At 42.8% G+C, this 10,000-nt stretch overlaps 1 protein-coding gene across 1 annotated transcript in view; it reads left to right on the top strand.

Annotated features, from left to right (window-relative positions):
• The window catches only part of npas3 (neuronal PAS domain protein 3), a gene marked incomplete at its 5' end in the record, with an annotated part of 372,500 nt that overhangs the window by 141,644 nt on the left and 220,856 nt on the right, over positions 1-10,000 (top strand). The gene's annotated exons all lie outside the window — the stretch shown is intronic.

Raw genomic sequence — 10,000 nt, 5'->3', positions numbered from 1 at the left:
CTTATTTTCATTGTTATATGTATACATTTAGAGTATAGCAAATTGTAATTTAACCCCTTTTTTCTCTTCCAATATAGCTATAAGGCCAGTTCATTTCTCCCCACACATTTCTGTGTTACCACTGCTGATAATTCTGAAACGCATTTGATCTTTCACACAAAAATTATATTTGAACAGTATTTTGTTGTTGTAGCTAACTGTCTATGTTCAGTTGCCACCCCCTAGTGCAGGGGTCTTCAACAGGGGGTCCGGGACCCCTAGGGGTTCCTCAGAGTTACTACTGCTTCATCTCATATAGGGGGTCCTTGGGCTGAAGAACTTTGAAGACTCCTGTCTTAGTGTTTTTCCCCCTGAAATGACACCTCTGGGGTACTTGGCGTGAGTTTGTATTCTCCTGTTTTGGCGCCAGGCCCATGAAAAACGTCATTCAACACAATTTATTAGATGGGATATCAAGTTGAGCAGGTCACTAAGACCAAATTACCGGGCGTTAAATGAGATGATTTATGGTCTCGGTCTGATGAGATTGATCCCATGGTTTCCATGATGGGGAAGGGCAATGCCATCTGAAGGAAATGTTCTGCCGTCTTCTGATATCGTTGTTGCCGGGCAGAAACATCTTATCTCCATATTCTAACTTTTTGTGTTTTTTCGTAAATTAACGCCCTACTTGATCAGACTACAGCGTCACACAAAAGCATCAAAAGTAGCAGATCTGCAAGCTCGAAACGCGGCACGAAACTTTGGAGCTTGTAGATCTGCTACTTTTGCTGTTTTTGAATTTGAATCCTGAAAAGTACCCGTTTTGGACGTATGAGGTTTCCACCCGACAGAGACGATATGATGGATTGTCGTTCTGTCACTTCTTGTTCTGTCACACCTGGATACGTGCCCAGCTATTTGGTCAAGTGCTGCTGAGAAACATCTCAAAAAACAAAACGGGGGTCTGATTAGGGCCTGGGCAATATGTCTATATCATCTCTGTCATTTGAGATTAGATAACGTCTGGGATTTTGGATGGTAATTCCCATCGAGGTCGCCACAGCGGGTCATCTGTTTCCATCTGCTTCTGTTTTGTTTGTTTTCTGCGTGTTTCCTCGGTGACCAGTGGTGGTGGAGTATTTCTACATTGCAGTATTGATACCTTTACTTAAGTAAAACATTTGAATACTTTTTCCACCACTGTCGGTCGCTCCTGCCACTTGCATCTCGTCTCTCACCGCTTCCATAAAGCTCCTCTTTAGCCTTCCTCTTCATCTCTTACCTGGCAGCTCCATCTTCAGCATCCGTCTCCCATCCCTCCTTTTCACACGTCCAAACCATCTCAATCTCGCCCCTCTTGCTTCAACCCTCAAACCTTCTATGCACTTGACGTGTGTTGTTATTGGTGTTAAGTCTGTTGTACAGTATGTCAGGTCTAAAAGACTCAGACATTAATGGTTAGTATGAAAGCAATTTCATTTAACCCATTAAGACCTGAGGCCGATTCTACAAAATGTTTTCTAGATCCTAACAGTTTTCTGAAACACTTATGTTGCTATAATATCAGTGGTTCTCAAACTTTTTCATGTCAAGGACCCCCAAAATTATATGTATTTGGCCACGGCCCCCCATCTCAAAATATTTAGTTCCAGGGACCCCCAGAAGCAAAGATTTGGGTTACAAATGTTTGCTTAAAAAAATATATATATCTATTATAAGATTTTTAAAAAAATGCTGATCTACAAGCTCATGAGCTTGTATATGTGCTATTTTTGAATAGCCTATGTATAAAATGATGGTTAAAGTGGTTGCTTTCCCGGTCTCAATGGGTTAAACTCTCAACTTACTGTATAGGCACATATTCACATTGTATCACACACTTCTGACATGACACAATAACACAATTTCAACCCCCTTACTGTACATATACACTACACAAACACACACGTGCAGGCGCGCGCACACACGCACACAGGTCCTTATACCCTCCCCTTCCCTCCCCTCCACTTCCCTTCACTTTGCTTTACCTTCCTTTCCCCTCTCCTCTCCTCTCCTCTCCTCTCCTCTCCTCTCCTCTCCTCTCCTCTCCTCTCCTCTCCTCTCCTCTCCTCTCCTCTCCTCTCTCTCCTCTCCTCTCCTCTCCTCTCCTCTCCTCTCCTCTCCTCTCTCTCTTGGCTGTCCTTGCTGTCTTTATTAAAAGCAGTGGCGGTGTCATAAATCAGGTATTAAATGAGGGTTTGTAGAGCTGTATTCAGCTTGTCTTATAAACGTCACATGCGCTGCTCTTCTGCATTAGGCTGATAGAACAAACCTCTCATCTCCCACGAGAAACCACGGCCAGCTAAGAGTTATGGCTTTGCTAAAAGGATTGTAAACGTATGCCTTTAAAAAGTAAAAAGAAAAAAATCTTATAAAATATAATATAATGTAATATAATATTATATAATGTAATATAATACAATGCAATACCTGACGTGGCATAGTAGTGTATGAGGAGTGTAGAGTAGGATGGATCGCTAGTTCTCAAACCATGTGCTGTGCCTTTGGATTTTGTGTACAACTACATATTATTATTATTATATATATTTTTGTTATGGTCTTTGGGTTTTTATGTCTTTATAGTGCAGTGGAGATTGACAGGAAATGAGAACAGAGTCGGGAATGGAACCAGAGACTCGCTGTCAGGCTGAACCTACGTACTGTATATGCGGTAATATGCGCCTTAACCACTTAAGCCTCAGCATCCGTATTGTGGGGAAAGCTTTTGCTGAAAATAGCGGATCGACAAGCTCACAACGCGTTGTGAGCTTGTCGATCGGCATTTTCAGCGAAAGCTTTACCCACAACAACAGAAAACAAAAAAGACACTATTCCTTTATTATTGCAGTACGGCAATACACAATTGTATGCATTATTTACTATATCAGTACTTTGGGCACACTCAGTTAAACACAGAGGCAAATGTTACCCTAAAATATATTTTAACCTGGGGTCTGTTGGCATGTCATTTATAGGCAACATTTCTCCCCCCCCCCCCGATATTTGTATTTTGTAGATCTGCATTTTTTTTGCTATTAATACATGTGTACCTTGAGATTTTGACTTGCCCATTGGTGTGCCTTTGGGCACAAAAAGCTTGAAAACCCCCTGGAATAGATCACATCTTAATCTAAGCTAAGGTCGCGACGTATTGTGAGCTTGTTGATCGGCTGTTTTCTGACAATTATTGTGGGGAAAGCCTTCGCTGAAAATAGCAGATCTACAAGCTCACAAACGCGGCGCGGCGCGACGCGTTGTGAGCTTGCCGATCGGCTATTTACAACGCCTCTAAGTGCTTACAACATTCAGAAGGAGGTGAGGAAGAGCTGTACGGAACGAAGGAGAAGAGGAGGAGAGGAGGTGACGCGAGGGAGGGAGAAGTGGGGATGGGGAGGAGGATGAGGAGCGAGAGAGGAGTGAGTGGAGAGGAGGCGGTGGTTTGGTCGACGGGGGAGGAGGTCTCATTCTCTGCTTGTTGTGTTTCTGGATGTCAGCCAACGAGGAGAGGAGGGGAGGAGAGGAGAATGAGCTGTCTGAGAGAGAGAGAGAGAGAGAGAGAGAGAGAGAGAGAGAGAGAGAGAGAGAGAGAGAGAGAGAGAGAGAGAGAGAGAGAGAGAGAGAGAGGAGAGAGAGAGAGAGAGAGAGAGAGAGGGAGAGGGAGGTTCTGGTGTGAAATAGAGTGGCATGAGGAGAGCAAGACAATACGAAGGACAGAAAGAAGGGGTGGATGTGAGTGAAAGAGACAGGGAGGATAGAGAGAAGAGAGAGAGAGAGAGAGAGAGAGAGAGAGGGAGAATGAGCACGAGAGAGAGAGAGAGGATGAAGTCATTTAGTCTCTCCCAGGTGGTGCAGGCTTTTATGCCATTAAGAGAACCTATCACACGTGTGTGTGTGTGTGTGTGTGTGTGTGTGTGTGTGTGTGTGTGTGTGTGTGTGTGTGTGTGTGTGTGTGTACCTGTCAGTGTTTGTGTTCCTGTGTCTGCGATGCGCGCGGTGTGTGTGTGTGTGTGTGTGTGTGTGTGTGTGTGTGTGTGTGTGTGTGTGTGTGTGTGTGTGTGTGTGTGTGTGCGTGTGTGTGTGTGTGTGTGTGTGTGTGTGTGTGTGTGTGTGTGTCTGTCCTCACTGCCTGCCAACTCTTTAACGAGGGACTGCTGCTAATTTCACAGCTAATACTCAACTGTTCCACTTCACTGAACTCAGCAGGAGAGGAGAGGAGAGAGAGACGACAGGAGAGAAGAAAATAGACCAGGAGAGGAGAAGAAATGAGATGAGAAGAGGAGGGGAGGGGAGGGGAGGGCAGAGGAGAGGAGATGAGAAGAGGAGAGGAGAGGAGAGGAGCAGAAAGATACACAGATAATTTAAAGAGAGGAAGGGAGGAGAGAGGGAGTTAAAAAGGGAAAGGAGAGAAGCAAAAGAGAATACAAAGAAAGGAGTGAGAAGAATTTTAGGAAGCGAAGAGACAGAGTTTAGAGGAGAGAGAGAGAGAGAGAGAGAGAGAGAGAGAGAGAGAGGAGAGAGAGAGAGAGAGAGAGAGAGAGAGAGAGAGAGAGAGAGAGAGAGAGAGAGAGAGAGAGAGAGGAGAGAGAGAGAGAGAGAGAGAGAGAGAGAGAGAGAGAGAGAGAGAGCAATCGCTAGTTTATGGATTTTTCTCTTGACCTTCATCGAGTGCTCTGGAATGGAGAGAGGGAGAGGGTGAAAGAGAGATCATGTGTGTGGGAGGAAGGAGAGACATGAGGAAAGATTGAGACAGACACAGAGAGAGAGAGATGAGGAAGAGAGAGAGACAGCAGGAGAAAGACAAGGATTGAGACAGACATGGAGAGGAGATAGCAGAGAGAGAGAGTGGGGGGGCACTGTATGTACGGAAATCTGCAGCTGTCGTTCTCTTCTCTTCTCTTCTCTCTTCTCTTCTCTTCTCTTCTCTTCTCTTCTCTTCTCTTCTCTTCTCTTCTCTTCTCTTCTCTTCTCTTCTCGTGTTTCTACACTGCAATAGTTTGTACAGACTCAGAATGTTGTATCTTAGTGCATCAGATGTATTTATTCGCTTTCTGTGCTACTTTCATTATGTGTGTGTGTGTGTGTGTGTGTGTGTGTGTGTGTGTGTGTGTGTGTGTGTGTGTGTGTGTGTGTGTGTGTGTGTGTGTGTGTGTGTGTGTGTGTGTGTGTGTGTGTGTGTGTGTGTGTGTGTGTGTGTGTGTGTCCGTGTGCCCTTGCACATGTTGTAAAAGTCCTATAACAGTCACAGCATTACTGTTACAGTCACTTACACGCTATAACTGGTTAACTAAACATCTCACACACAGACACAAACCCATTTCCCCAAACCAAAAACACTCGTTTCCACATGATTTGTCAAACTTTTTCAGAAAAACTCTACCCACAGATCCCTTCTGATATCTGCACTGGCATTCATTGTTAGAGTCCAACCAATGCCAGAGTTTTGGGTCTGATGCCGGTCCCGATTTTGAAGAGTATTATTTTTAACTATGAACTATTTTTGAGTTTTTGAGAAGATATGTGTTATGTGCCATAAACGGTCCGGACCGTTTTTGGCCCATTAAAAAAAAAAAAAAAAAATCCCACGTGGAGCGCTCTAACAAAACTTTGGGATCGTCCAAGGAGTCTCTAAGAAGGAGAGGCCGGATGTGGATCCATGTAAAAAATGCTTCCGGTCGTCCGCTCCAATGTTAACTCCTTGACTAAAAGCTTAATGTCTCCTATTTCTTTTTAACGTGGTGGAAGTGAGCCGTTTTCGATCGGCGATCACTCTGCAATGGAGGATTGCGTTAGAAATATTATTGTTCCAGGCAATTGTTAGTCGGGACCCTCTGCCGTCTCGCACACAGGCTTTGTTTACATGCGCGTCCTCGTCGGGGCTTCCACAGCACGCAACATATCAGCGCAAGTGGATGGAAGATATTCTGGCACTAGATGTACCCTGTTTTAATAAACCTCTGGCACTCGATGTGTTAAAAAATAATATGCACTTAATTTGTTCTTTTGCATACTTTTTAAAGTACTCTTGTGGGCCTACTTTAACTCAAGTACAAATTTGACGGATCAACTTTCACTTGCAGTCGAGCAGTATTTGACCAGCCAGTATAGCCTACTTTGAAGTTCTGGGGTAGAGTTCTTTGTCCACCTCTGCTTTGGGAGCCACTGCAGTTCACTTATCAGGGCTGAGGCTGTGCCAGGGCTGGACAAGACATACAAGGCTTTTTATTTCCCCCGCTGGCTGGCTATAGAGGCCTTACAGCCCATAATGATGCTTACAGTATATAGCCTGCGAGCTACTTCAGGCAGATACACTCGAGAGGTTTAACCCTATTCTATCCGGAAACGCATCTGTGTCATTTTAGATTGTTTTATACTTTGGCTATTCAAAAATAGCAGATATACAAGCTCATAGCGCGGCACCGAGTGCCGCGCTATGAGCTTGTAGATCTGCTATTTATTTTTTTTAAATCGTGAAAATGTGTGCAAATCTTTGAATATATATGTTTTAAAGCGAACATTTGTAACTCAAATCTTTGCTTCTGTGGGGGTCCCTGGAACTACTAAATATTTTGAGATGGGGGGTCGGCGGCCAAATACGTATCATTCTGGGTGGTCCTTGACATGGAAAAGTTTGAGCACCACTGACATGGCAACACTTGTTTTTCAGACACCTGTTAGGATTTAGAACACATTTGTAGATGCGTTTCCGTATTGAATCGGTTAACACGCATGTGCAGCACTATATATGTGGCCGATGTATGCGACGTGTCAAGCAGCGTCTTATTGAACCACTTACACCCTATGTGGTTGACCGGAGTCCCTCAGGGCTCGATACCGGTGTATTTTCTGTTTTCTGTTATTGTGGCGTAAAGCTGGGGTTCAAGTGGCTAAGCTCGCCTCATTCATTGTGCTACCTCTTGCTGGCGATGCCACTGAACATTGTAGGCGCTTTGCTTGCTCCCAGCACCACCAGCTGGCTCTGCTTTCCCTAAAGGTTGTTCTTTATATATATATATATATATATATATATATATATATATATATATATATATATATATATATATATATATATATATGCTATTAGATGGTTGTCTTCTAATTAAATGTGCTGCTGAGCAGGGTAATATTCACGCTTTGTATTTGCATTTTATAAATAAAATGTTCTGGAGCTATTAATGTTCTCTTATCTTTTCGTGAGTTATCTGACCGAATTGCAATGATGTTGATGAGGATCTTTGGCCCGACCCTGACCAGAGACAGGCTGCTGAGCCAGAATAAATGTATTTCTTACAATAATTCTTTGTTAGTTTTTATTTGTAAATACATGGAATAATTGACTGTAGTTTCTACATTCTTTATCAGTTGTTTATTGTTGCAGAAAGTTAACTTTTCCACTAAATTTCGATTTTTTATAATTCCTATAACATTTAGGAATTAAATTGTCCATTGTTTTGGAGGTGGAGACGACACAGATGTCAGCATTGCATATTGTGAGACAGATCGTTTACAGTGATGTGACTGTATGCGATATTGATATGATATCGCTGTTGTCGGGCAGAACTTAAACTTTAAAAAAAATAATGCCCTACTTGATCACACTACATCGGCACACAAAAGCATCAAAAGTAGCAGATCTACAAGCTTGAATATCGAGCTTGTAGATCTGCTACTTTTGAGTTTTGATACTTTCGAATTTGAATGAGGTTTCCACCCGACAGAGACGATATGCACAGTAAAATGCTCATTTTTAATTTATCCATTTGTAACTCAAAGAGTACTGTACGTACAAATGTGGTTACATTTGTACACACTCAGAGTTGGTATCCGATGGCTTTTTGTGTCTTGATGTCTGAAGGCAAAGTTTGTTTCGGATGTGAGATTGCATGTTTTTTTGAGAGTATGGCTTTTGGACATGGAGCGTTTGAAGTTTGTGGCACGGTTATGCATTTTGTGTTTGAGTTTTTGGGGAAATGGTACATCACTTCAAGAAATGTGTCTTCTTGGCAATAAAAAAAAGAGAAAAACTGTAATAGGAGAGAGGGCTCGGTAATACTGCTAGGCCTGTCACTACGGCTCGTGTGTGTGTGTGTGTGTGTGTGTGTGTGTGTGTGTGTGTGTGTTGTGGGGGTGGGTGGGGGTGGGGTGGGAGTGTGTGTAATCTGAGGGTGTCTGGTCCTATACCTGCCTTAAATCAGAATGAGGCTTATTCACGCTATAATCTGATTTACACCATGCACACACACACACACACACACACACACACACACACACACACACACACACACACACACACACACACACACACACACACACACACACACACACACACACACACACACACACACACACACCACACCACACCTCTCTCTTTCTCTATGCCCTCCTCCCTCTCTCTCGTTTTGTTCGTCTGATCTCTCTTTCTCTCTCTCTCTCTTTGTCTGTGTTCCTCTCAGTCTATCTCTCTCTCTCTGGGTTATGTTTTTTTATATATTTTCTCTCCTTCCTCTCTTTCATGTTTTCTGTTTGGTCTTTTACGTTCCCTTTTCTTCTCATTCCTTTTCCTTTTTTTATTCCCTCTCTTGTTTCTCCTTACTGTCTTTGTTACTGTCCTGTTTTGGATAGATTAAAGTATCTATCTCTCTCTACTCCAGTTCCATGTCATGTTGTCTGTCTGTCTGTCTGTCTGTCTGTCTGTCTGTCTGTCTGTCTTGTCTGTCTCTCCATCCTCTGTCTTTCTGTCCATCCTTGTCTGTACACTAGACATTCAACTTAACTCCTGATGTGGTTATTAAAACTTGTTACAGTCCTGTGGGTGTCTGTTGGCCATCTTGATGTTTCTTTCAGTCTATTGGTGTTGCCATGACAGACTATATGACTTAAAGCCCAATTATAACCCAGGCGGCAAGTTTCGGTCGCTGGTTATGAAGCCAATGCGGAAATGATAAAAACACTGCAGTTCTCATGAATAAACCCAGAAGGTGTTGCTATTTCCCCTCCTGTTGGTTGCAGAATCTGTTAAACTCAATGTTTTTTTGACCGGACTTTACATTTGTTTTTTATTACATTAATCATAAATACTTTATGCGTTCAGTCGCTGGTTTAAAATCTTCTTTCAATTATCATGATATGCGTTTTTTGTAAATGATGGCCCCATGAATTTACAAATTGATGATAAAGTAGGCTATGCTTCTAGGACTTCTACTGGTTCTACTGAGTGCAGACCCGCCCTCACTGCCATCCCATCCAATAGCATTCGTTTCCGACTGCTTAGTCCATTTTTTTAACAGTCTATGTCATAATCCCTATTTGGCCATAACGACTCCTAATTGAGTGCATCAAGAGTGTTTGCAGGCGTCCGTTGGAGTCTGTGCATCTCCATATTTCAACGTTTTTGATTTTTCGTAAATGTAAAGCCCTACTTCGTCCCAATAAAGCGTCACACAAAATAGCAAAAACAGCAGATCTACAAGCCCAAATTGCGTCGCATCGCGACACGATTTGAGCTTGTAGATCTGTTGTTTTTGCTACGTTTGCATTTGAAAGCTGAAAAGTAACAGTTTTGGACATTATACGCGAGGTTTCCAGACTTTCCACAGACAGAGACGATATCATGTTGGCATCTGTCAGTGTCTGTCGGCATGTCGTGATCTGATGGTTGATGTATGGTCACTTAGTGGGTGTGGGGACAGAGAGTAGGGCTGCCTGGAACTCTACATCACATGAATCTGTCCAAAAGTCTTCTGCACCAACGGATACTAAACACACAGTTTAGCACAAACAACAGATTGTAGTCTGTCTCGTTAAAAAAATAAGTTGTTTTCCATATATCTGTTTCTCTATTGCAGGTTGTTGTACTATTTGATGATTGTGCGCGCGTGTGTGTGTGTGTTTACCTGACGTTAACGCTTGTTAGAAAAGTATACGTCCACATTTAATGAGAGACTCCTTACCTCTCCTGTCTCCTTGAGATACATTTTTTACT

This window comes from Gymnoscopelus microlampas, assembly GCF_963454915.1.
Source record: "Gymnoscopelus microlampas genome assembly, chromosome: 20".
NCBI classification, from domain to species: domain Eukaryota; kingdom Metazoa; phylum Chordata; class Actinopteri; order Myctophiformes; family Myctophidae; genus Gymnoscopelus; species Gymnoscopelus microlampas.
This window is presented reverse-complemented; position numbering and strand designations above follow the sequence as displayed.